The sequence below is a fragment of the Amblyraja radiata genome, chromosome 5 (genome assembly GCF_010909765.2).
Source record: "Amblyraja radiata isolate CabotCenter1 chromosome 5, sAmbRad1.1.pri, whole genome shotgun sequence".
Lineage (NCBI taxonomy): Eukaryota > Metazoa > Chordata > Chondrichthyes > Rajiformes > Rajidae > Amblyraja > Amblyraja radiata.
In genome coordinates, this window is record NC_045960.1 from 51,840,301 (window position 1) to 51,865,539 (window position 25,239).

Here is a 25,239-nt window from a genome sequence, read left to right on the forward strand (position 1 = left end):
GTATAAATTGCACACCATTCAATCTTAATCTTGTCTAGAACCTACATCTTTCTAACCTATTGAGCTACAGTTTAAGACAATACCTGCATATATGTGCACCCAGAAGCCCAAACAATTGTTGATTCATAGAGTCATAGAGTAATACAGTGTGGAAACAGGCCCTTCGGCCCAACTCACCCACACCGGCCAACAATGTACCAGCTACCTTAATCCCACTTGCCTGCGCTTGGTCCATAACCCTCCAAACTTGTCCTATCCATGTACCTGTCCAACTGTTTCTTAAACTATGGGATAGTCCCAGCCTCAACCAGCTCCACTGGCAGCTTGTTCCATACACCCACCACCCTCTGTGTGGAAAAGGTAACCCCTCGGATTCCTATTAAATCTTTTCCCCTTCACATTGAACCTATGTCCTCTGGTCCACGATTCCCCTACTCTGGGCAAAAGACTCTGTACATCTACCCGATCTATTCCTCTCATGATTTTGTATACCTCTATAAGATCTTCCCTCATCCTCCTACGCTCCATGGAATAGAGACCCAGCCTACTCAACCTCTCCCTATAGCTCACATCCTCTAGTCCTGGCAACATCTCGTTAAATTTTACTGAACCCTCTCAAGCTTGACAATATCTTTCCTATAACATGGTGCCCAGAACTGAACACAATATTCTAAATGCGATCTCACCAACGTCTTATACAACTGCAACATGACTTCCCAACTTCTATACTCAATACTCTGACTGGTGAAGGCCAAAGTACCAAAAGCCTTTTTGACCACCTTATCTACCTGCGACTCAACCTTCAAGGAACCATGCACTTGTACTCCTAGATCCCTCTGCTCTGCAACACTACCCAGAGGCCTACCATTCACTGTGTAGGTCCTGCCCATGTTCAACGTCCCAAAATGCATTACCTCACACTTCTCTGTATTAAATTCCATCAACCATTCCTCCGCCCTCCTGGCCAATCGATCCAGATCCTGCTGCAATCATTCACAACCTTCTTCACTATCTGCAAAACCACAAATTTTTGTATCATCAGCAAACTTGCTAATCTTGCCCTGTATGTTTCATCCAAATCATTGATTCAGATGACAAACAATAACGGGCCCAACACTGCACCCTGTGGCATAACACTAGTCACAGACCTCCATTCTGAGAAGCAACCTTCCACCATCACCCTCTGCTTCCTTCCATGGAGCCAATTTGCTATCTCTCCTTGGATCCCATGAGATCCAACCTTCCAGAGAAGCCTACCATAATAATAATAATAATAATAAATTTTATTTATTGGGCACCTTTCAGACATCTCAAGGACACCTTACATAGATTAACAGGAATATAAACATATAATCAGAATAAAATAAATAATAAAGACATCACAGAAACACAAATTAAAAACAGAATTCAGTCCAAAAACAAAAAATCAAAAACACAATGTGACACCTTGTCGAACGCCTTACTAAAGCCCCTGTACACAACATCTACAGCTCTGCCCTCATCAACCTTTTTGCTCACATCTTCAAAAAAATCACTCAGATTTGTGAGACACGACCTCCCACGTACAAAACCATGCTGACTGTCCCTAATCAGCCCTTGCCCATCCAAATGCATGTATATCCTATCCCTCAGAATAATCTCCAGTAACTTCAGATTCAGATTCAGATTCAGATTCAATTTTAATTGTCATTGTCATGTTAAATGCATTTAGCATCTCCCTGGAAGAGCGACATAGCAAATGATTTGAATAAATAATAATAAGTGATAATAAGTGTCCGGGGGGGGGGGGGGTGATTGGCAGTCACCCCCCCAAATGCCTGTATATCCTATCCCTCAGAATAATCTCCAGTAATTTACCAACTACAGATGTTAAGCTCACCGGCCTACAGTTCCCAGCATTTTCCCTGCAGCCCTTCTTGAAAAGAGGCACAACATTTGCCACCCTCCAATCCTCTGGCATCTCTCCTGTATTTAAGGACGACTCATAAATTTCAAACGGGGCTCCCGCAATTTCCTCTCTAGTTACCCACAATGTCCTTGGATATATCTGATCAAGCCCCGGAGATTTGTCTACCTTCAAACACGACAGTACCTTCAGTACTTCCTCAACGGTAACCCACACTGCTCTCATGATACTTCAAGTGACTACTCCTATTTTCTCCGTCCTGCCCTTCTCCTCGGTAAATACAGAGGAGTAATACTCATTGAGGACCTTGCCCATCTCCTGTGGCTCCACACAGAGGTGACCGCTTTTATTCCTGAGAGGTCCCACTCTCTCTATAGTTACCCTTTTCCCCTTATGTATTAATTTACTAAGAGGATACGCCTTAGATTATATATATCCCGAAAATAAATGCCATTTACTAAACTGCCACCAGCACACAATCTTGTTCCCTGACCGTTGCAAATATGATGAGAGCCTGGTCAATGTGGTTAACTTGGGAGCACCTTGCAGTGGGGGCAGAAAAATCATGGTGAAGGCAAAGACCTCAAATTCCCAACACCACAGGCTCACTGTGTTCTGAACAGCAATGATCGCACGTCCTCCCCACATGCACAACACAAAGCACTTTTTGGTATATCTGTAATCATACTTCAGCAATATCTTCTAACTTCACTGGAAGATTAGATGAGCCAATATCAAATATCTTTCACAGGCCAATATCACCGCCATTGAGGCTCTGATCACATTCAACCAGCTCTGATGGACAGATGCATCAAAATTGTGCCTGACACCAGCATCCTGAAGCAAGCACTCTGTTCTATCTACCTTCACAGCAAGTGATTGCCAACAGAAGAGAAAATAAACTTCAAAGGATCCTTTACGTAAGATATCATCTGATGGGACCACGTGGCAGCAAAGCAGAAGCAGTAGGAGGGGTGCACGCGCATCTAATTAATCCACACAAACCCTATTAGTTTCAATTTGCCCCTCGCTCTTTCATACTAGGGTTGCAGATCCTGATTTGAACACATCAATCTCCTTGGACATCATGGTGGAAGCAATTTGAGTCCTTGAGTTTAAGGACTGCCAAACAAGGGCAATTCATGGTAGTTAGGCAGTATTTATCTCAAGAATCTTAGTGATCTCTGTGGTGATCAATGCCAGTGTGAATGTGAATCCCAAAATCCTGGAGCGCCACGTGTCACTGCCTAGGCCACCACGCCTCACCACGCGCCATGCGTCATAATGCACGCCATACGCACGTCACGTGTGTCATGACACATAAATGATGACGCGTAAATGACGTGCTATCCAAGTGAAATATGAGGTGCTGTTCCTCCAAATTGTGCTGGGCCTCTGTCAATGGAGAAGGCCCAGGCCAGAAAGGTCAGATTGGGAATGGGAGGGGGAGTTAAAGTGCTGAGCAACCAGGGATCAGGTAGGTTAAGGTGGACTGAGCGGAGGTGTTCAGCGAAACGATCACCGAACCTGCGCTTGACACCTGGAACAGCTGATACAGTAGATGAGGTTGGAGGAGGTGCAAGTGAACATCTACCTCACCTGAAAAGACTGTTGGGGTCCTTGGATGGAGTTGAGGGGGGAGGTAAAGGAGTAGGTGTTGCATCTCTTGCAGATACAGGGGAAAGTACCTGGGAAGGGGGTGGTTTGGCTGGGAAGAGACACGTTGACCAGGGAGTTGCGGAGGGAACGGTCTCTGCGAATAGCAGAAAGGGGTGGAGATGGGAAGATGTGGCCAGTAGTGGGATCCCGTTGGAGGTGGTGAAAGTGTTGGAGGATTATATGCTGTATGCGACGGCTGATGGGGTGGAAGGAGGACAAGGGGGACTTTGTCCTTGTTGCGAATGTGGGGAGGAGGAGCAAGAGCGGAGCTGTGGGATATCGAGGAGACCTTAGTGAGAGCCTCAGGGTGGGAAGAAGTGTAGTCCAGATAGCTATGGGAGTCAGTAGGTTTGTAGCAGATGCCGGTCAATAGTCTGTGTCCTGTGGTGGAGGCGGTGAGATCCAGAAATGGTAGGGATATGTCGGAGATAGTCCAAGTAAATTTGAGTGCACGATGGAAATTAGTCGTGAAGTTGATGAAGTCAGTGAGTTCTGCATGGGCGCAGAGGCAGCACCGATGCAGTCGTCAATGTGGCGGAGGTAAAGTTCTGGGATATTGCCAGTGTACGCCTGGAACAGTGATTGTTCGAGGTACCCTACATAGATGTAGGCATAGCTGAGGCCCATGAGAGCGCCCATTGGATTTGGAGAAAGTGGGAGGAGTCGAACGTGATGTGCAGCTGGATGTGTTCTTATTGCTAAATGCAGCTCTAGTTTGTAAAAATATTGAAATCTGACTTCTATAATTTTCCTTCTGAATGAAATGCAAATATGATTTTCCATGGAATTTGCATAAATCTTTCACATCACTATTAGTGCAAATTCAGTAAGTTAAGATATCTTGTGTGAGACCTAAGTAGGTTACAAATTTTCTGAAAAAGATACCTAATGCCAGAGTAACTCAATGGGTTAGGCAGCATCTCTGGAGAACATGGATAGGTGATATTTTGGATTGGGACCTTTCTTCAGACTTTTTTGGGGGGGGGGGGGGGGGGAGCTGGAAAAGAGGAGGGCAGGTCATAGCCTGGCAAGTAGATACAGGGGAGGGGACTTTGATAGGCAGATGTTTGAACAAAGGCCAGAAATGAAAATGCAAAAGATGTCAGATAAGGATACCTGATTTTTATCCCCTTGTCTTTTCATTTCTGTCCTTTTCATCTCGTGATTATAATCACTCTGAGGAAGGGTCCTGAACCAAAATGTCACGTATCCATATTCTCTACAGATGCTGCCTGACCTGCGAAGTCTTTTTTCATAAACCAACATTTGCAGTTCATTGTTTCTACAAATCTCTTGACGTCATCACTGTTAAATCTTGGTTAATTGTCAATCCTTGTTGTTTGCAGAACACCATACAGCAAAAGTTTTATCTTCAATCCTCTTTGCGTACGATAGTGACACAATAGTTAAATTATAGGATGAGTATTATAGAGGTCTGCTTTGAAACTTTATGTTAATGGCTGTAGTATTAAAATGGAGTTAGTAGCTTTCAGTTAAAAATATAATTCATAATGTTGACCACAAAATGACAAGATTTTAACTATTGCCCTTTAAGGAAGGAAATCTCCCATGCTTGCGTAGTTGAGTTTATAGAATGTATTAGAGACGGGTTCCTAGAACAGTATGTCACGGAACCGACAAGGGGGGAGGCAATCTTGGATCTGGTCCTGTGTAATGAAGCAGGATTAATTAAAAATGTCATAGTTAGGGACTCGTTGGGAACAAGTGACCACAATATGGTCGAATTCCATATTCAAATAGAAGGGGAGCAGGTTGAAACTCAGGCTAGGGTGCTTAGTCTAAATAAGGGGGATTATGAAGGTATGAGGACTGAGCTGATCAAAGTTGACTGGGATAGCAGACTCAAGAATAAGACGGTACATGAGCAGTGGTGTACGTTTAAAGGTCTACTGTATAACCTTCAAGATAAATTTATTCCTATGAAGAAAAAAAGGGGTAAGGGTAAGAACAGTCAGCCATGGCTCAGTAAAGCTATAAAGGATAGTATTCGGCTGAAGGCAAGGGCATATAAGGTAGCCAGAGGTAGTGGGAGGGTAGAGGATTGGGAAGCATTTAAAGGTCAGCAAAAAGTAACTAAGAGATTAATTAAGACGGGGAAAATAGGCTATGAAAGGAATTTAGCGAACAACATAAAAACTAATAGTAAGAGTTTTTATAGCTATATAAGAAGAAAAAGGGTGGTTAAGGTGAACGTTGGTCCATTGGAGGGTGAGACTGGAGAGTTGTTGGTGGGGAACATGGAAATGGCAAAGGCATTGAACGAGTATTTTGTATCAGTCTTCACCATAGAAGACACAAAAAATATTCCAACGCTGGATAAACAGGAGGCGGTAGGAATGGAGGAGCTAAATACTATTAAGATCACCAAGGAGGTGGTATTAGGGAAATTAATGAGACTGAAGGAGGATAAATCCCCTGGGCCTGATGGATTACATCCAAGGGTCTTGAGGGAGATAGCAGTGGGGATTGTGGATGCATTGGTGATAATTTTCCAAAACTCCCTGGAGGCAGGAACGGTCCCAGTGGATTGGAAAATGGCCAATGTAACACCTATATTTAAAAAAGGAAGTAAACAGAAGGCGGGTAACTATAGACCGGTTAGTCTAACATCGGTGGTGGGTAAAATGTTGGAGACAATTATTAAAGAATCACTAACGGGCCACTTGGATAAACATGACTTCATCAGACAGAACCAGCATGGTTTTGTGAAGGGGAAATCGTGTTTAACGAATCTGCTCGAATTCTTTGAGGAAGTAACAAGCCGAGTGGATAAAGGGGAACCGGTGGATGTGGTATACTTGGACTTCCAAAAGGCTTTTGACAAGGTGCCACATAAGAGACTATTGCTAAAAATAAAAAATTGTGGGATTGGGGGTAATATATTAGCATGGGTAGAGGATTGGCTAACGAATAGGAAGCAGAGAGTGGGGATAAATGGTTCATACTCGGGATGGCAACCGGTAACTAGCGGGGTTCCGCAAGGGTCGGTGCTGGGACCCCAGTTGTTCACAATTTATATAAATGATTTGGAGGAGGGAACCAAGTGTAATATATCAAAATTTGCGGACGATACGAAAATGGGAGGGAAAGTAGGGGATGAGGAGGATAGGAAGAGTCTGCAAAAGGATATAGATAAGCTAGGTGAGTGGGCAACAACTTGGCAGATGAAATTTAATACTAATAAATGTGAAGTCATTCACTTTGGGGAAAAAAATGATAGGGCAAGTTATTTTCTAAATGAGGAGGAGCTGCGTTGTAATGCAACGCAAAGGGATCTAGGGGTATTAGTACATGAATCACTAAAAGTCAGTATGCAGGTGCAGCAAGCAATCAGGAAGGCCAATGGAGTTTTGGCCTTTATTGCTAGGGGGATTGAGTATAAAAACACGGAGGTCTTGCTGCAGCTGTACACGGTATTAGTGAGACCACATTTGGAATACTGTGTACAGTTCTGGGGTCCATACTTAAGAAAGGATGTACTAGCCCTGGAGGCAGTGCAGCGAAGGTTTACAAGATTAATTCCTGCAATGAGGGGATTGACATATGAGGAAAGGTTAAGTAAGCTGGGACTCTACTCTTTGGAGTTTAGAAGAATGAGAGGCGATCTCATTGAAACGTATAAGATCGTGAGGGGCCTTGATCGGGTGGATGCACCGAGGATGTTCCCAATGATCCGGGAGGCTAGAACTAGGGGACATAGTTGCAGAGTGAGGGGGGGCTCTTTTAAAACTGAGATGAGGAAGAACTTCTTCACCCAGAGGGTGGTTAGTTTGTGGAATTCACTGCCCCAGGGAGCAGTGGAAGCAGAAACGTTAAATATATTTAAGTCAAAAATAGATGGTTTTTTAGCTGCCAAGGGGATAAGGGGCTACGGGGAGAGGGCAGGGATATGGACCTAGGTATGGTTAGTATAGTAGACCTGAGTGATCTCCTGGACAAGTGTCGATCGCCTGGATTGGGGTCGGAGAGGAATTTCCCGGATTTTTTTCCCGAATTGGACCTGGGTTTTTATCCGGTTTTTTGCCTCCCCCAGGAGATCACGCGGTTCTTGGGGTGGAGAGGGGTGATAGCGGTATAAAGGGGAGGGTAGTGTCTTGTGTTCTGTGTCTTGTGTCTACTGTTTGTGGGTAAGTGTGTCTGTTTAGTGTTCAGCCATGAGTGAATGGCGGTGCGGGCTCGACGGACCTGGTGGTCTACTCTCGCACCTACTTTCTATGATTCTATGATTCTATGGGCAACATGGTGATTCCATTGAGTTGATTGTCTTGGGTGTCCTGTGAGCAAGCTATTCAGTGCAAGAACAATTATTCAAAAAGGGAAGGAAACTGAAAGACAAAAATCTTAGGCCACCGGCTTAACCTGTGTTACCCTTAACCTAGGGTATTTTTTTTTAAATACATCAGTAAAATAAAGAAACATAGGTAGAGTCAATAATTGCTTTGTGAAAGGTAAATCATGTTTGACCAATGCATTGAAGTTATGTAGAGAAGTGTCATATGGTGTACATAAAAGGAAACTGTTGGATTTATTATATTTAGATTTTCAGAAGACATTTGTCATGGTCCTACATCAAAGGATAATGTAGAAAGTAAAAGATCCATTGTACGATGATAACACATGCCAATGATTAAAAGATTGGCTGGATTACCGTAAACACAGAGTAGGCAAAAGTGTGTAATTTTTCAGGTTAACAAGATGCAAAGAGTCAGGAATCAGATTTTATGTCTCTTTCTTTAATTCATTTGAACAAAGGGTCCCAAGATACGGTTGCTAAATTTGCTGAATATACAAATATAGCGAAGAAAGTTATGTTGATCCTAAGTGTGCCTGATGTAAAGAATGTGGAGGGGATATTCATATTAAAGCAGTGAACCTTAAGGTGAACTACGGTTCACATTTTTAAATTAGTCGAGGTGTATTTTTTTTTTTTTCTCAATGAGGTCCACCATCTTTCAAAGTTTCTTTCAAAATATGGTGGAAGCAAAGTTTTTGAATAATTTTTATGCAGAGGTGGATAGTTACTTGATAATCAAGGGGCAAATTCTTACCAGACTTAGGTGGAATGTGTATGTTACATACAGATCAGTCATGGTTTTATAGAATGGTAGAGCAGGCTTGAAGAATCATGTGATCTACTCCTACTAATTTGTATGTTCTTATTCCTTAAAGTCCACCATGATCAATATCTATTGAAAGATTATTCAGCAACTGGGATAAAAATTTGATTAGCTTCTGATGAAAGAATTGAGAAAGGTGCAAGCATGATTCCATTTTGAACTTCGTTGATATCTTCTTGTGTACATGGAATTTCACAAGAGAATACAGCTCCGTGGTCTGCTTTCACTTTTGTGATTAAATTGATGTCACGAATAAGGAGAAAAGAACATCTTGATTGGTTGATAATTTCACTTGGTACTGTATTCATGTTTTGAATATTGTCCTGAATATGCATGTATAACTAATATATATTTTGTGACCATTTTCACATGAATAGTGGAGATGGTAGTATACAATGTGAAGAACTGACATCTCTGCCAACTGAGATGGTATAGAAGTTATTATTAACTAACACTCTCAGTTGAATATCATTACAAAAGTGTTCCCAGAACTGTCACAGATGTGGTGCTATTTTTCAGGAAATATCTTGGCATTTCCTCACTGAGTTGGAGTAAGAGAACAATTGCTGAAGGTTTGTCTGCTCATCATGTTAACAGGTGTAGCAGTCTCAACTGATACATTGACGTGTAAGGTTTAAATGTAAACTTCTGCCTGTGGCTGGTGAATAACAGTTATGGGCCTGTCCCACTGGCGACTTTTTAGGCGACTGCAGGAGACTATGCAGTCGCCACATTGTCGCCACATGTTCGCGGGTGGTTGCCGGGGAGTCGCCTTCATGGTCGTGAGGAGTTCCCGCATTCTGGGAACTAGTTGCGGCCTCATTATGGTCGCCGTGAATTTTTCAACAGTTAGCGGAGACTAGAATGAAGTCGCCATGGAGAGTAGTGAGAATTCTCAAGCCGTAGGTGGGTCGGCAGGAGGTCCTAGTGGGTCGCCAGGAGGTCGAAGGTTCTCGTAGGTTGTAGCCGGTGCTAACCGGTGAATTTCATTGGCTCATTGGGAAAATAAAACCTAAGCAGTAGTTTTCAGAACCAAGGATAACCGACCGGTAATGTTAATGTCCGCCGAGCTTCACGGCTGTGTATCTCTGGCTTCTTAAAAGTAGTCACCACTTCTTCTCTCCCCTTCTCCCCCCTCTCCACCCCCTCTTCCCCCCTCTTTTAAAGGACTTACCGTACCTTGTGCTTTAGCCGTCTTTTTACAGTGCCAATCTTCCTGTTCATCGCGATGTGTGTCTGTATCACCTTGGCTTTGTACCGTGTGAATTTTTTAAACATGGCAAGCGGGGGGAGCGTTGTCTAAACAATTCACATGGGCTGGTGAAGGAAGCAATGTGTTTGTGTGTGTTTCACTCTGTCAGTCGCCGTTCCAGTTCCCGGTTTTTCAGGCGACAGTCGCCGTCAGTCTGCTGAAGAATCGCCTAAGTGGAACAGGCCCATTATGTGATTTTTTGACCCATTGTTTTTTGTCAATGATAAACATATATTTTCCTTGCAAGTATATCTTCTTAGCAATGCATTATGCTCTATGGGGATAACTGCCACTATCATAAGTAGCCCTCTTATTTTTGCTTTGTTAATGTTAACAGATCTTAGCTATCAATTAATTTGGTTGAGAAGTTCCATCCTGGTGTCTAACTTCATCTCTAATTCTGACCACAGCAGTATCTTGTGGACTTTCTTCATCTATCCGAGCCAGAGTCAAAGAGCAAATAAACAGGCTCTTCACCTCGCTCATCTATACCTACATGTACTAATCACATTTGTCTGCATTAATTTTGTATCCCTCTATGCCCTGCTCACGATGAGAGTGAAAATGAATTATTAGATAGATAGATAGATCCTTTATTGTCATTCAGACCTTTCGGTCTGAACAAAATTATGTTGCCTGCAGTCATACACAGAATCAATAATAACAAAACATACAGTAAACACAAATTAAACATCCACCACAGTGAGTTCATCAAGCACATCCTCACTGTGATGGAGGCAAAGTCTTAGTCTCCGTCTCTTCCCTCCTTGTTCTCCCTCTGCGCTGAGGCGATCGATCTGCGCTCCGAGACGGCCCGCCACAGCATCAGCTCCAGGTCCCGCAGTCTCCGCTCCAGGCCGCCGCCCCAGCTCCAGGTCCCGCAGTCTCCGCTCCAGGCCGCCGCCCCAGCTCCAGGTCCCGCAGTCTCCGCTCCGGGCAGCCGCCCCAGCTCCGGGTCCCGCAGTCTCCGCTCCGGGCCGCCGCCCCAGCTCCGGGCAGCCGCCCCAGCTCCGGTTCCCGCAGTCTCTGCTCCGGGCCGCTGCCCCAGCTCCGGATCCCGCAGTTTCCGCTCCGGGCCGCTGCCCCAGCTCCGGGCCGCCGCCCCAGCTCCGGGTCCCGCAGTCGCAGTTCCAGGTCCCGCAGTCTCCACTCCGGGCCGCTGCCCCAGCTCCGGGCAGCTGCCCCAGCTCCAGGCCGCTGCCCCAGCTCCGGGTCCCGCAGTCTCAGCTCCGAACCCCGCAGCATCAGCTCCAGGCCGCCGCCGAAAGCCAGAACGCCGCACCAGCAAGTCGGGCCACCGCTGCCTTAGCCCCAAAGACGGCCAGCCTCTCGCTGGTAAGTCCTGGTTGGCTCTGCCTCCGGAGCCTCGGGGTCGGTCGCAGGTTGGAGGCCGCCAGCTCCGCCATTAGGCCTCAGCGCAGACGGAGGCAGAGAAGGGGGATACGACACGAAAAAGTCGCATTCCCCCGAAGGAAGAGACAGAGAACATGTTTCACCCCCTCTAACGGGGCCAAGGAAAGAGCGTTCACCTCGCGGCCCTGTTTCAACCAATCTTTCCACCACCACGCGCAAGAAGCACAAGAAGCGCAAGACAGACACCATTGTGCAGATGCCGAGAAGTGTGTTCAGCTCTGGCTGAACAACTTCTAATCTTGTGTGTGGACTCGATAAGAAGAAGAAGACCCCCTCTAACACAACCCAACAAACTAAAACTTAACCAAAACAAGACACAAAAAACAACAGAAAAAAGTAAAGACAGACGGACTGCAGGCGAGCCGCAGCTGTTAACAGCGCCGCCACTTCCGGACATTATCCTAACTCAAGCAGCTCGGATAATTTGATTTCAATTCCAAGAGATTTCCATTGAAGTTTCTTTGATAGGCAGTTCGCAGAGAGGCACAGCAATTAGCATTGCAGTCTCATAGCTCCAGGGACCCAGGTTTTGCCATGACCTAGGGTGCTGCCTCTATGAATCTTGCATGTTCTTTCAGTGACCGCATGTTTTTTTTCCTCCAGGTGCTCCAGTTTTCTATCACTTCCCAAAAGATATGCTAATAAGATAATTGACTTCTATTCCCCTTAGTGTTTTTGTTTTGAACACTGTCTTCATGCTCATATAACTAATGTGCTGATTTGGGGTGAGAGATGGGCAGGGGGAGGAGATGCTGACAGTCTTGAGGGTAACAAGGGTAAAATTGCTGGGGCCTTGGCAGAGACTTTTGCATCTTCCTTAACTATGGTTGAGGTCGCAGAAGACTGGAGAGTGGCTAATATTGTTCCTTCATTAAAGGTCTGCATGACAGTGACCTAACATCAGTAGTGGGAAAGTTACTGGAGATGATTCTGAGAAGATCTATCTGCATTTGAAAAGGAAAAGACTGGTGGTGGAAGGTCAGCATGTTTTTTTTGTTGTGTGGCAAATTGTGTCTCATGAATTTGGCTGAATTCTTTGAAGAGCTGACCAAGAGGATTAACGAGGGCCGGACAGTAAACATTGCCTGCATTGACTTTCAAATTATGTCGCATGGTAGACTGGTCTGGAATTTGGGGTGAGCCAATTGAAACAAAATTACTTGCTGGAAGAAATCAGAGGGCAGTAGCAGAGGGTTATATTTTAGATTAGCCTGTGACCAGTAGTGTGCCATAAGATTCAGTGCTGGGTTTCCTGTGGTTATGATGTGTTATGTTGTTATATGTTGTTATCATCATATGATGTGGATGAGACCGTACGTGGCATGATTAGCAAATTTGCAGATGACACCAAAATTGGTGGTGTGGTGGAGAAGGTAGTATAAAATTGCAAAAGGATCTAGATATATTGTGAAAGTTGGCAAAGGAAGGCAGATGGAATTTAACTTGGACAAGTGCAAAGGGTTACATTTAGCTAAATTAAACCAGGGTGGGACATACAAAGTGAATGGCAGGATCCTGGGGAGTGCTATAGAGCAAGACAGATCCAACGGTACAAGTACATAGTTCCCTGAAAGCATTGACACAAGTAGACATGGTGGTGGTGAAGTTATGTGGCATACTTTCTTCATCAGAATATTGTCTATTGTTCTAGTTGTCATATTATGAGAAGGATGTCATTAAACTGGAAAGGATGTGGAAAAGATCCATAAGGATGTTGCCTGGAATGAATTTTAAGGAGAGACTGGATAGATGGCATGGAGGAAGCTAAGTTAAGAGGCTGGAGGAATGGAGGAAGCTAAGTTAAGAGGCTGGAGGATTTTTAAAATCATGAGTGCAACGGTGGTGCAGCAGTTGAGTTGCTGTCTTGCAGCACTAGAGACCCGGGTTCGATCCTGACTATGGGTGCCGTCTGTATAGAGTTTGTACGTTCTCCCCGTGACCTGTGTGGGGTTTTTCTGGGTGCTGCAGTTTCCTCCCACACTCCAGTGACGTACAGGTTTGTAGGTTAATTAGGTCCGGTTTTTAAACAAGGGTAAATTATCCCAAGTATGCAGGATAGTGTTAAGTATGTACAGGAATCGCTGGTTGGCATGGACTCGGTGGGCCGAACAGCCTGTTTCCACGTTGTTTCTCTAAACTAAACTAAAAAATGAGGTGTTGAGATAGTTGGATAGTCACACTTTTTCCCAGGAAGGGAAATCTAAAAAGGGATAGCATAATTTTGAGGTAATGGAGGAAAGATTTAAAGGGCAGAGGACCTGAGGGGCAAGGTTTTCACACACAGGATAGTGGGAACATGGAACAAACTGTGTGAGGAAGTGATAGAGGCAGGTACCATTTGGACGGCTTTATGGATACGAGTGGTTTAGAGGGATATGGATAAAGGCAGGTAAATAGGGCCAATTCAGGAAGGTACTTTGCTAGGCATAGACGTTGGACCAAAAGGCCTCCTATGCTGTATAACTTTGATTATAATAAATGCAGGTTTCTCCAAAAATGGCAACATGCCATGGATAGTCTGTTTAAATGATCATGCATTTATCCTTTCATGCTTGTTCTTAGTAATTGGAATTAGTGATAAGCATGACTTTCCAGCGAAATTAAGGAAATTGCCACAGGCAGATAGTTTTCTTATCATCAATGCAGAGTGTAAATCTTGGCAGATAATATGAGTCAGAAAATGACATGCTGCATGTTAATGTGTGAATCCAAGAAGATCATTATGTACCGTTGGGCATCAATGCATCATTAAGACCAATGGAAAATCCATTCTTCAGTTTTATGTAGAATTATCAAAAGCAATGCAAACAGTTGCTGATACACAGTCACTTGCCTTCCATTATTGTATATAATATCAGCCTTGATCTTGTTGGCTTTCTGCTTGCAATTGTGAACCATGGACGGGTTCGACCATATCTATCTAGTTGAGTTGCCTACCTTGGTCTTGAATTCCAAAAGCATGGTCTGAGTAACAGTAATGACTCTGGTGGCACATGGAGGAAGGAAGATGGAAATACAAGAGACTGCTGTTGCTGCAATCCTGAGCAAACAACTAACTGCTGGAGGAACTCATAGAGCCATAGCCGTACAGTGCTAACAGGCCCTATGTCCAGCATGCTTACGCCATCCAACATGCCCCATCTACCCTAGCTCCACCTACTTGCATTTGACCTATATCCTTGAAAATCTATCCTATCCATGTACCTGTCCAAATACCTTTTAAATATTGTGATAATACCTTGCCTCAACAACCTCTCCTGGCAGCTCGTTCCATACACCATAAAAAAAAGTTTACCTCTGGTTCCTATAAATCTTTCCCTCTTCACCTTAAACCCATGTCCTGTGGTTCTTGATATCCCCATACTCTGGGTAAAAGACTCTGGTTTTACCCCATCTAATCCCCTCATGATCTTACACAGCTCCATAAGATCATGTCTCATCCTTCTGTGCTCCAAGGAATAAAGTCTTAGCCTGCCCAGCCTCTACCTTTAGCTCAGGCCCTCGAGTCCTGGCAACATTCTCGTAAATCTTCTCTCTGCCATTTCCAGCATAACAACATATTTTCTATAACTAGGTGACGAAAAATGAACACTAAACTCCAAATGTGTTCTCACCAATATCTTGTACAACTATTATATAACCTCCCATATACTCTGACTGATGAAGGCCATTGTGCTGAAAACCTACTTCATTAACCTATATATACTTGTGACCCTATTTTCAAGGAACTTTGTACTTGCATTCCTAGATCTCTCTACTCTGCAACACTCACCAGAGCCCTGCCATTCACTGTGTAGGTGCTGCCCTGGTATGACTTCCCAAGCAACACCTTGCAGTTCTCTGTATTAAATTCCATTAACCATTCCTCAGCCCACCTGCCAAACTGATCAAGATCCTGCTGCAATTGTGATAACCTCCTTCACTATCATCTGCAAACTTGCTAATCATGCCTTGTACATTCTCATTCAAATTGTTGATATAAGCCACAAACAGCAAATGGCCCAACACTGATCCCCGAGGACACCACTAGTCACAGGTCTCCAGTCCAAAAACACGCCCATCACCCTCTGATTCCTTGCATGAAGCCAATTCTCTATCCAGTTGAAGAATCAAATACACAGGACAAGATGTTAAGAAGTCCCTTGTGCCAATAGGTGGGGAGCATTTCACGACATTCGTTGATTGTTGAGAGTGGTAGACGCTCAACATCGGTGGGGGGGGCGGGGAGTGGATACGTATATCTTGGCCTGGGTAACCTTCAGGACAGTTGGGCACAGGACACATCATCAGTAGTGTACCCTTGCATCACTGGGTGTTTCGGCCTTTTAACACTATACACCCTCCACAAGGGCGGCCCGCTGCAGGATGATCAGCCCTCAGCGCGTGTCCCGTGTCAAACCGTCCCAAAGATTCACCCTGAAATACTTGGGGCCCAGCATGGGTCTTTCCGCTTGAGCCAAATCCACCGGCTGCTTCTTTCAGCCGCCTCTGAGAGTGATCTTATGGTCTTCCGCAGAGCCTGACCGTGGATTCCAAGCTCCTTCAGCAGTCTGATGGTAGATGACGCAACAAATCCTCTGCATCCCACTTCAACTGGATAGACTTTGGTGTTCCAGCCACGCTGCGTTGCCTCTGCTGCAAGCTCTGCGTAACGCAGCTTCTTACGCTCATAGGCCTCCTCAACAGAGTTCTCCCATGGAACTGTGAGCTCTATGATGTAAGCAGTCTTCTGTGAAGGGGACCAGAACACCAAGTCTGGCCTGAGGTTGGTGGAAGCAATTTCAGGTGGAAAAACTAGTTGTCGGTCGATGTCCGCCAGCATCCTCCAGTCGCGGGCCCTGCATAGGTTTCCTTCTTCTGATCTGGTGGAAGGATGTTTAGATGTTTTCTGTCCTTCTCGGACAAAGGTTGTTGCCCTTAGAGGGAGGGGGTTGCTTGCTCTCGGAGGCAAGGAGTTGGTCGCACACCGCCTGTTCTCAAGGGCTGATGCCAGGCTTTTTAGTACCTGATTATGCCGCCACGTGTATCTCCCTTGCGTGAGGCTGGTCTTGCAGCCTACCATGATGTGTTTGAGGGTCGCTGGAGTTGGGCAGAGGGCACAGGTTGGATCCTCGCCGTACCACTGATGGAGGTTCTTTGTTGATGGAAGCACGTCATAAGTCGCTCTGATGATGAAGCTGATCTTGCTTGCTTCCATTTCCCATAGTTCTTTCCAGCTGATCTTCCTCCGCTCCACACCTTCCCACTGCATCCATTGCCCCTGTTTGGCAAGAGAGACCGCCTTTGCACTTCTTGCGGCCTCCTCTTGTCGCCGCACCTCCTCGACCACCAATGTCCTCCGCTCTGATGTTGTGGCCTTTCGCCAAGTTGGTTTACTTGTCGTAAGGCCAAAGCCTCCTCTTCCCTGCTGGACTTGCCCCACGATGTCTTTGTGTCTCAGGGCTGATGAAGCTTGCTGTACTGCATCAGATGGTGTCCACTTCCGGCCAGTTACTAGGGGCGGCGCAACAGCACTGATGGTCTTGTCTCTAGAGTCCCTCAGTGTCATCTGAAGTCTTACTTTAGAACACTTGTATTCCTCTGTTAGACTAGTGAGAGGTAGTTCCAGGACCCCTTTGCCATATAGGCCGATGTTAGTTAGACATCGTGGGACCCCGAGCCATTTCTTCGCGTATGAAGTTATGGTTCGCTCCATCTTCTCTACAGTTGTTATTGGGGCTTCATAAATGGTCAGTGGCCACATTGTCCGAGGAAGGAGTCCAAACTGTAGGCACCAGAGCTTCAGTTTCCCAGGCAGTAGGGTCTGATTGATGTTCTCCAGGCCATTGACAATTTCTTGCCTTAGTTGTTGCACCTGCTCTTTGTCCTTGAGACTTGCGTTGTACCATCTGCCCAGGCTTTTAACTGGCTGTTCAGACACTGTTGGTATTGGGTCGTCACCGATACAGAACCTTGTGTCTCTAAGCACCCCCTTGACTATGGAGATGCTTCGAGATTTACTTGGTTTGATCTTCATTCGGGCCCACTTGATGTTCTCCTGCAGCTTTCCAAGTAGCCGCTTGGTGCATGCTGCAGTAGTGGTTAGTGTGGTCATGACGTCCATGTATGCCCTGATGGGTGGCAGACGGAGCCCAGCCCTGGTTCGTTCACCACCCACCACCCATTTTGAGGCCCTGATGATGACTTCCATGGCCATTGTAAAGGCCAAGGGTGAGACTGTGCAGCCTGCCATGATGCCTACTTCCAAGCGCTGCCATGTTGTACTGAAGTCAGCTGTTGTGAAGCACAGCTGCAGGTCTTGGAAATAGCTCTTGACCAGTGTGGTGATGAGCTCTGGTACATGGAAAAAGGCAAAAGATTCCCAAAGGAGTTCATGGGGAACTGAACCAAATGCATTGGCCAGATCGAGGAAGATCACATGTAGGTCTCTCTTCTCCTTCTTAGCTGCTTGGATCTGGTGCCAGATCATGCTTGTATGCTCCAAGCAGCCCGAAAATCCTGGAATTCCTGCTTTCTGTACAGATGTATCAATGTACTTGTTTGTTACCAGATAGGTGGACAGCCTTTGTGATACAATGCTGAAAAAGATTTTTCCCTCGACGTTGAGGAGACATATTGGCCGGAATTGGCTGAAGTCTGACGCATCCTTTTCTTTAGGTAATAGCACGCCACCGGCCCTTCGCCACGCCTTAGGTATTGTTTGCTTCTTCCACACCACCCTCATGAGCTTCCATAGAAAGCGTAACACATCCGGTGCGTTCTTGTAGAGCTTGTATGGTACTCCGTTTGGCCCCGGAGCTGATGCTGCGCTTGCTCGCCGGACAGTGTTCTCTACCTCTTTCCATCTTGGAGGGCTGGTGTCCAGGTTGAATTCAGGTGGTTGAATAGGCGGGATGTCATGTGGGATGACTAACTGCTCATGCCTTTTCGTGTCTTGGTGGGCCTTTTCCAGGTGTTCCTCCAATTCCCGTTTTGATGTTTTCAAAGTTCCACCTTTTTCCTTTGCGAAGAGGTCTTTGATGAACTTGAAAGGGTCTTTGTAGAACCGTGTTCTTGTGTGTTCTTTCTTCCTGCGAAGTTTCCTCAAGTTCTCTGCTTTTCGCAAGGTTGCCAATCGGCTCTTGATGTCCTCTTGGAGTAGCATGAGACCTTCTCTCTCTGCCTCAGTTGCTTTTTTCCATTGCTTTTTCAACTGTCTCCTCTCTCTGATTAGCCTCTCGATCTCCTGCTGCCTCCTGGACTTGATTGGTGTTGGTAATTTCTTTCCACCTCTCCCTTTACTCACCCCAAACCGTTCTTCTCCATAGCTGTAGATTGTGTTGCCCATCCTTTCAAACTTTTCCACTGCTGTGCCCGCTTGTTGCTCCAAGATATGTATAAGGTCACTGTTGACCGTCTCCCACTCTTTCTTTTCAACAGCTTTGGGCCATTTCACTCCAGGTTTGTGCCCTTTGATCTTTCCCTCCAATGGAGGTCTTTGTCGTCGTTGCGTGGGCTCCTCCACCGGCATTTCTGTGCTTGTATCACCCTCTTCAGTGACATGGGTGCTGATGCTCTGCGAACTTTGGTTTGAGTCCTGTCGCTGTGCTTCACTCGACTGATTTGACTGGTTGCTTCGTAAGAAGTACTGGCCAATGCGAGGCCCATGTCTCTGCTCTCTCAAGCACTTTTTCCTCCCTTGGTGGATCTTCAAGCCCTTCACTGATGTAATTTTCTCCCAACCACAAATGCACACCTGAAGTTTGTGTCCCGCAGCTGTTGTGGATGTCTCATGTGCCATGCTCTCCTTGTCCGTAGTCGTTTCCGTTCCTGGGTCTGTAACCGTGTTATCAATCGGTGAGCCATCTTCCGCCCCCGCTCTCGCAGGCTCTAGGGGTATTCTCTTTAATTTACTTTTAGTAGCATTTAGCGGGTGTCTCCAACTAACTGAAACAGCGTTGGGGACTGCTATCATGGGTAGCTAGCCCATGACGGCCCCAGTGGGGTCTGTTCCCTCCTGTCAGCTGTCTCTCCAAGCTGTCACATGGACTTTCCCATGTTGTCAGCTGTCCTTTCACAGCAGTCACTGGACGAGTCCAGATTATCAGAATCAAATACACAGGACAAGATGTTAAGAAGTCCCTTGTGCCAATAGGTGGGGAGCATTTCACGACATTCGTTGATTGTTGAGAGTGGTAGACGCTCAACATCGGTGGGGGGGGCGGGGAGTGGATACGTATATCTTGGCCTGGGTAACCTTCAGGACAGTTGGGCACAGGACACATCATCAGTAGTGTACCCTGGTAGTACTCCCTGGAATCTAATCTTCCAGAGCAGCCTACCATGAAGAACGTATCAAATGCTTTGCTGAAGTCTATAAAGACAATGCCAACAGTGATGCCGTAATCAACCTTTTAAATTATCTTCTCAAAAAACTCAATCAGATTTGTGACACAATTTTGCATGTATAAAACTATGCTGACTCTACCTAATCAGGCCCTGTCTATCCAAATGCATCTTATCCTTCAGTGTACTCTCCAGTAACTGGCCTACAACAATTGTTAAGCTCACTGGTTTATAGTTCCCAGTCTTTTCCTTGCAACTCTTCTTAAATAGAGGCACAAAATTAGTCGCCCTCCAGTCTTCCAGCACCTCACCCATACCTAATCATAATTTGTATATGTCAGCCCAGGCGCCTGCAATTTCTTCTCTAGCTTCCCGCAGTCCCCTCATATATATGATCTGGCCCGGAAGATTTATCCCCTTTTATTCATCTTAAGACATTCAGCACCTCTTCAACTGTAATACTGACTGTTCTCAAGACACTTCCATTAGCTGTCCCAAGTTCCCCTAGCTTCAATTTTTTCCCCACAGTAAACACAGAAGAGAAATACTCATTAAGGACCTTGCTCATCTCCTTCAGCTCCACCCAGAGATGTCCACTTTGGTTTCTAAGGGCCCCTATTCTCTTTCTGGTCACCCTTAATGTACTTATAAAATATATTTTGGATTTCCCTTAATATTATCTGCCAGAACTACTGCATGCCTCCTTTTTGTCCTTCTGATTTCCTTCTTGAGAATGCACCTCAGTTCCCAAAACTCCTCCACTTGATTTCTATGTCATTAGAAGCCGGCAAACTGTTATTTTAGAACGTAGAGCAGGAACAGGCTGTGCAGTCCACAATGTCTGTGCTGAACATAGTGCCAAGTTAAACTAATCTCCATACCCCACCATTCCCTGCATATCTGTGCCTGTTCAAAATCTCTTTAATTCCACTGTCATACTGTGTCTACCACCATCCCTAGCAGTATGTTCTTACCATTCTTTTTTTTTAAAGCTTGCCCAGATATCTCCTTTGGACTGACTGTATCCTTCTAATCTTAAAGCTATCCCCTCTAGACTTTGACATTTCCACCTTCAGAAAAAATAGTTTCTGACTGCCTCTCCTATCCATGCCTCTCATAATCTCTTCTATCTGGAATCCCATCAATCTGATGCTCCAGAGAAAACAATCCAAGTTTATCCAATCTCTCCTTGCAGATAATATCCTGTAATCCATATGCCAAGAGCACCTGGCAAACTCTTTCGCACCCTCTCAGGAATAAAAAAAGACTAAAAGCACAAGAGGTGGTAATGCTTATTGTTACATAATGCCCACTATGGCTCGGTATGTTCAAGACCTTGTAACGTTCCACACAGAACTGATGTCCTCAAATTGGTTCCATTACTCGCAATGTTTTTGGTAATCTTGGCACAGTGATTAAATTGTTGGTCAAGTACCCAGGAAAATTGTATTGTATTCAATTTATTGTATTTATCTCATAAGAGACAACGAAATGGATTTTCCTTACAGTCAAGTAACATAAAAATAAATAATAAATAAATAGAACATATTTTAAAAAGAGCACAAACACAGAAGTCCACGACACAACATAACCCCACAGTGGCACCAAAGTTGAGGAAGGTACCATAGTCCAGCCAGCCTCCCCCGATCTTCCCGGATGTTCACCTGTGGTCGGGGCCTCCCGAGCACCCGCAGTCGCCGACATGGGCGGCCCGATGCTCAGGCCCTCACGCCGGTTTGATGGAACACCAACGCCGAACCCCGACGGAGAACATCCTCAGCGGCACGGACCTCCAGATCAGCTTCCTCCCACCGGAGCCCGCGGCTCCCGAGTCCACAGGCCGAGCCGGGCGGAGTCGCAGGACTCCGCGATGTTGGTCAGCGCCGCCCACGTTGGGAGCTCCGCGAACCACAGCTCCGCGATGTCGGTGCAGCAGGTCCAGCACTCCGGAGCTCCAAACGACGATCTCCGGTAAGGCATCGCCCGCCCCGCGATGTATCCAGCGCTGCGCCGCCGCTGCTCGAGCTCTGGTTGGTCCCGGCAGGAAAGGCCGCGCCAATCCAGTAGGTAGGCCGCCAGGGGGGGGGCGAGGACGCGACTCGAATAATAGTCACGTCCTCTCCAGGAGCGACTGAAGGACGGTATCCCCCTTACCGTACCCTCTTCCCCCACACAAAGACATTTTTAAAAAACACAGAAAACGCACTTCAACATAACAAAAAAACAAAAAGATACCGGACTTAAGGCGGAGGCAGCTAGCACCAGCGCCACTGGATGTGTCTAATAAAATTAATGTTTGATCTGGAAGCATGTTTGAATCCCACATTTCAGCCAGAGAATTTGTTATTAAATAGTTCTACATTATCTTTTTTTATTTTTATTTTTTTTAATTTATTTTTTATTCGAAGTACAGTAAATTACAATAATACACATCAGATATATCTTATTACATTTGTTGTACCACTTCGTTTTTCGAGCTTTAAAAAAGATAGAAATAAAAGAAGTAAGGAAAGTGAGCAAGAATCGTGAAGGTGCAGGAAAGTGTTGGGGAAAGAAAGCCCCTTAGGGAAGAAGTTAGAGAAGGAAGTAAAGAAAGGAAATAAGACCCTAGAAAGAAAAGGAAAAAAAAAGGAAAAAACAATCGCTCTATTGTAACACAAAACTCGCAAAAAAGGATATACCAACCGTGTTTAAAATTTTTTTTTTTATTTTATACCCCCCGTTACCAGATCCTGGTACCATTTATATTTTAAATTACTATTGCACCTTATGCTTGTAATAGTTCCATAAATGCAGACCACGTCTTTTGGAAGTGGTCTGCTTTGCCTGCTAGGAGGAGTCTCATCTCTTCCAAGTGTAGTGTTTCGAACATGTTTGAAATCCACATTTTTATTGTTGGTATTGGAGCATTTTTCCAAAATTTGAGTATAAGCTTTTTTCCCATTATTAGCCCGTAATTAAGTAAGTTCTTTTGAAACACGTTTAATTCGGGGTTACCGTCCGATATTCCAAAAATGATCCATTCTGCTTTTGGTACAAGTTTTATTTTAAATAATTTTGTGAAGATTTCAAATATTTCGTTCCAGAATTTTTGGATTTTTATACAAAAAACAAAAGAGTGCGCTATAGTAGCTTCTTGTGACTGACATTTATCACAAATGGGTGAGACATTGGGGAAAAGTTTATTTATTTTAGTTTTTGAATAATATAGCCTATGTAATGTTTTATATTGAATTAGAGTATGTCGTACGTTGATCGAGCATTTATGCACATATAGTAAGTGTTTATCCCAGCTCTCTTTTGAAATTTTTATAGCTAGTTCTTGTTCCCAGTCTCTTCTAATACCATCGGTTGTAGGTATTTCTATATTTAAAATAATGTTGTATAAGTATGATATTAGATTTGCTGATTCAGCCTTTGTCTTCATGGCTTCATCCAATAAGTCTGGGGACATGTTATGATAGTCTTTTGTGTATTTTTTCAGATAGTCACGGATTTGAAGATATTTAAAATATTGATTATTTTTCAAATTATATTTCAGTTGTAATTGTTGAAATGATAATAATTTTCCTAATTCATACGTCTCCGAGCATTTTGATTCCCATTCTTTCCCATTGTGTAAATGATTTATCTATAATTGAAGGTTTAAACGACGGGTTATTGACTATTGGCATTAAAAGAGATAGATTTCTTAATTTTAGATTCTGTTTTATTTGTTTCCAAGTTCTAATTGTGCTATGTATCATTGGATTTTTATTATAATTTTTGTTATTCAGATTCATTGGTGAGAGGAGAGTCGCTCCTGTATTACACGGAGAGCAGTCCTCTCTCTCCATTACAATCCAGTCCACCTGCTGGGCAGAATTGTCCAGCAGGTGAATCATATTTTTAATATTTACTGCCCAATTATAGTACATAAAGTCAGGGAGCGCTAGACCACCCATCTCTTTTGGTTTACTAAGGTGTGCTCTTTGTATTCTGAGGGATTTATAATCCCATATAAAATTTGTAATGTCTGAGTCTAGTTTTTTGAAAAACTTTTTTGGAAGATATATTGGAATTGATTGAAATAAATATAGGATTTGTGGTAAAAAGATCATAGTTCTACATTATAAGAACATAATAATTCAAAGCTGCAATATATCATCTGGCCTTTGAAGCCAGCTCCACCATTCATCAAGATTATGGCAGATGATACACCTTGTTTTCTTATATTATCCCCATAACTCTTGATTCCAAATACCTCTTGAACTCTGCTTTGTGTTAACTCAATACTGAGCCCTCACATCCCTTCAGAATAGAGAATTCTAAACATCTGCTACGTTCTCAGTGGGAAAAAACTCTTATTCTTGAACTGTGAACATGGGTTTGGATTTTACTGCCATGAAAATATCATTTCCTGCATGCATTCAATCGAGCTCGACAAATTTTGTAAATGTCAATGAAATCACTTCTCACCCTTCTAAACTTTAAAAAAATCTCAAAGAATGCACTAAACCTGCTATACCAGCAATCAATCTGGTGAATATTGGTTACATTTTCCTTATGGTAGGTGTATCCTTTTTTTAAATTAGGAGACAACTGTGCACAATACTCCATTTAGACTATCCCACTCTGACTTGGAATAACATAGAACAGTACAGCACAGAAACGAGCCCTTCAGCCCACAATGTTTGTGCCAAACACAATGCCAATTAAACCAATCTTATCTGCCTGTACATGATACTTGTCCCTCTATTTCTTGCACTTCCATGAGACTATCTAAAAGCCTCTTAAATGCCGCTATTGTATATGCCTCCGCCACCATCCCTGGCGATACATTCCAGGGTACCACCACCACTCTGTGTATAAAACTCCATAGCTAAACTCTTCCACCCAGGGAAAAAGGTTCTGATTGTCTACCTTATTTATATCTCTCGGTATTTTATATACTTCTATCATGTCTCCCCTCAACCTCCGAAGTGTCAGAGAAAACAATCCGTTTATCCAATTCTACTCCTATACTCAAATCTTCCTGTAAGATAGGCTGGCATAGCACTTGCCTTCTGAATAGCATGCTGCAGCTGCATGTTAGCTTTTAGTGATTTTTGTATAATGACACGTAGGTCTCTATGAACATCAAAATTTCCCAATATGTCACCACTTAAAATGTGGTGTTTTGTGCATCAAAGTGGTTGACCACACATATTGTCATTTTATGCTCAATCTGCCATGATCTTTTCCCACTCGGCTAGCTTGTACTTGAAGCCTCTTCACTTCTAATTCCTTTTCAAACACCCTCCTTGTTTTGTATTATCAGTGTGAACTTGTAAATATGACACTGTTCCTGAGCCAAATCATTAATGTAAATTCAGAATAGCTTGTGCACAAGCATCGATCCCATGATATATCAGTCGTTACAATCTGCAGGCTTGGGCTAGACTTGTTTAGTTCCACTCTTTGGTTTATCTAGCCAAATGACAGTCAATGCCAGTATCTTTACTCCAGTTCCATATGCTGTACCTTGTTAACCAACTTCCATGTGAGATTTTATCAAAAACCTTTTG

At 44.3% G+C, this 25,239-nt stretch overlaps 1 protein-coding gene and 1 long non-coding RNA gene across 2 annotated transcripts in view; one reads left to right on the forward strand and one right to left on the reverse strand.

Annotated features, from left to right (window-relative positions):
• The window catches only part of nkain2 (sodium/potassium transporting ATPase interacting 2), a 398,362-nt gene that overhangs the window by 72,644 nt on the left and 300,479 nt on the right, over window positions 1-25,239 (forward strand). The gene's annotated exons all lie outside the window — the stretch shown is intronic.
• On the reverse strand, window positions 778-15,204 carry LOC116973285. Its single transcript, XR_004412031.1, has 3 exons — window positions 15,141-15,204; window positions 14,618-14,625; window positions 778-849 (listed from the first exon to the last, which is right to left on the reverse strand). It is a non-coding gene; the product is annotated as an uncharacterized LOC116973285 (long non-coding RNA).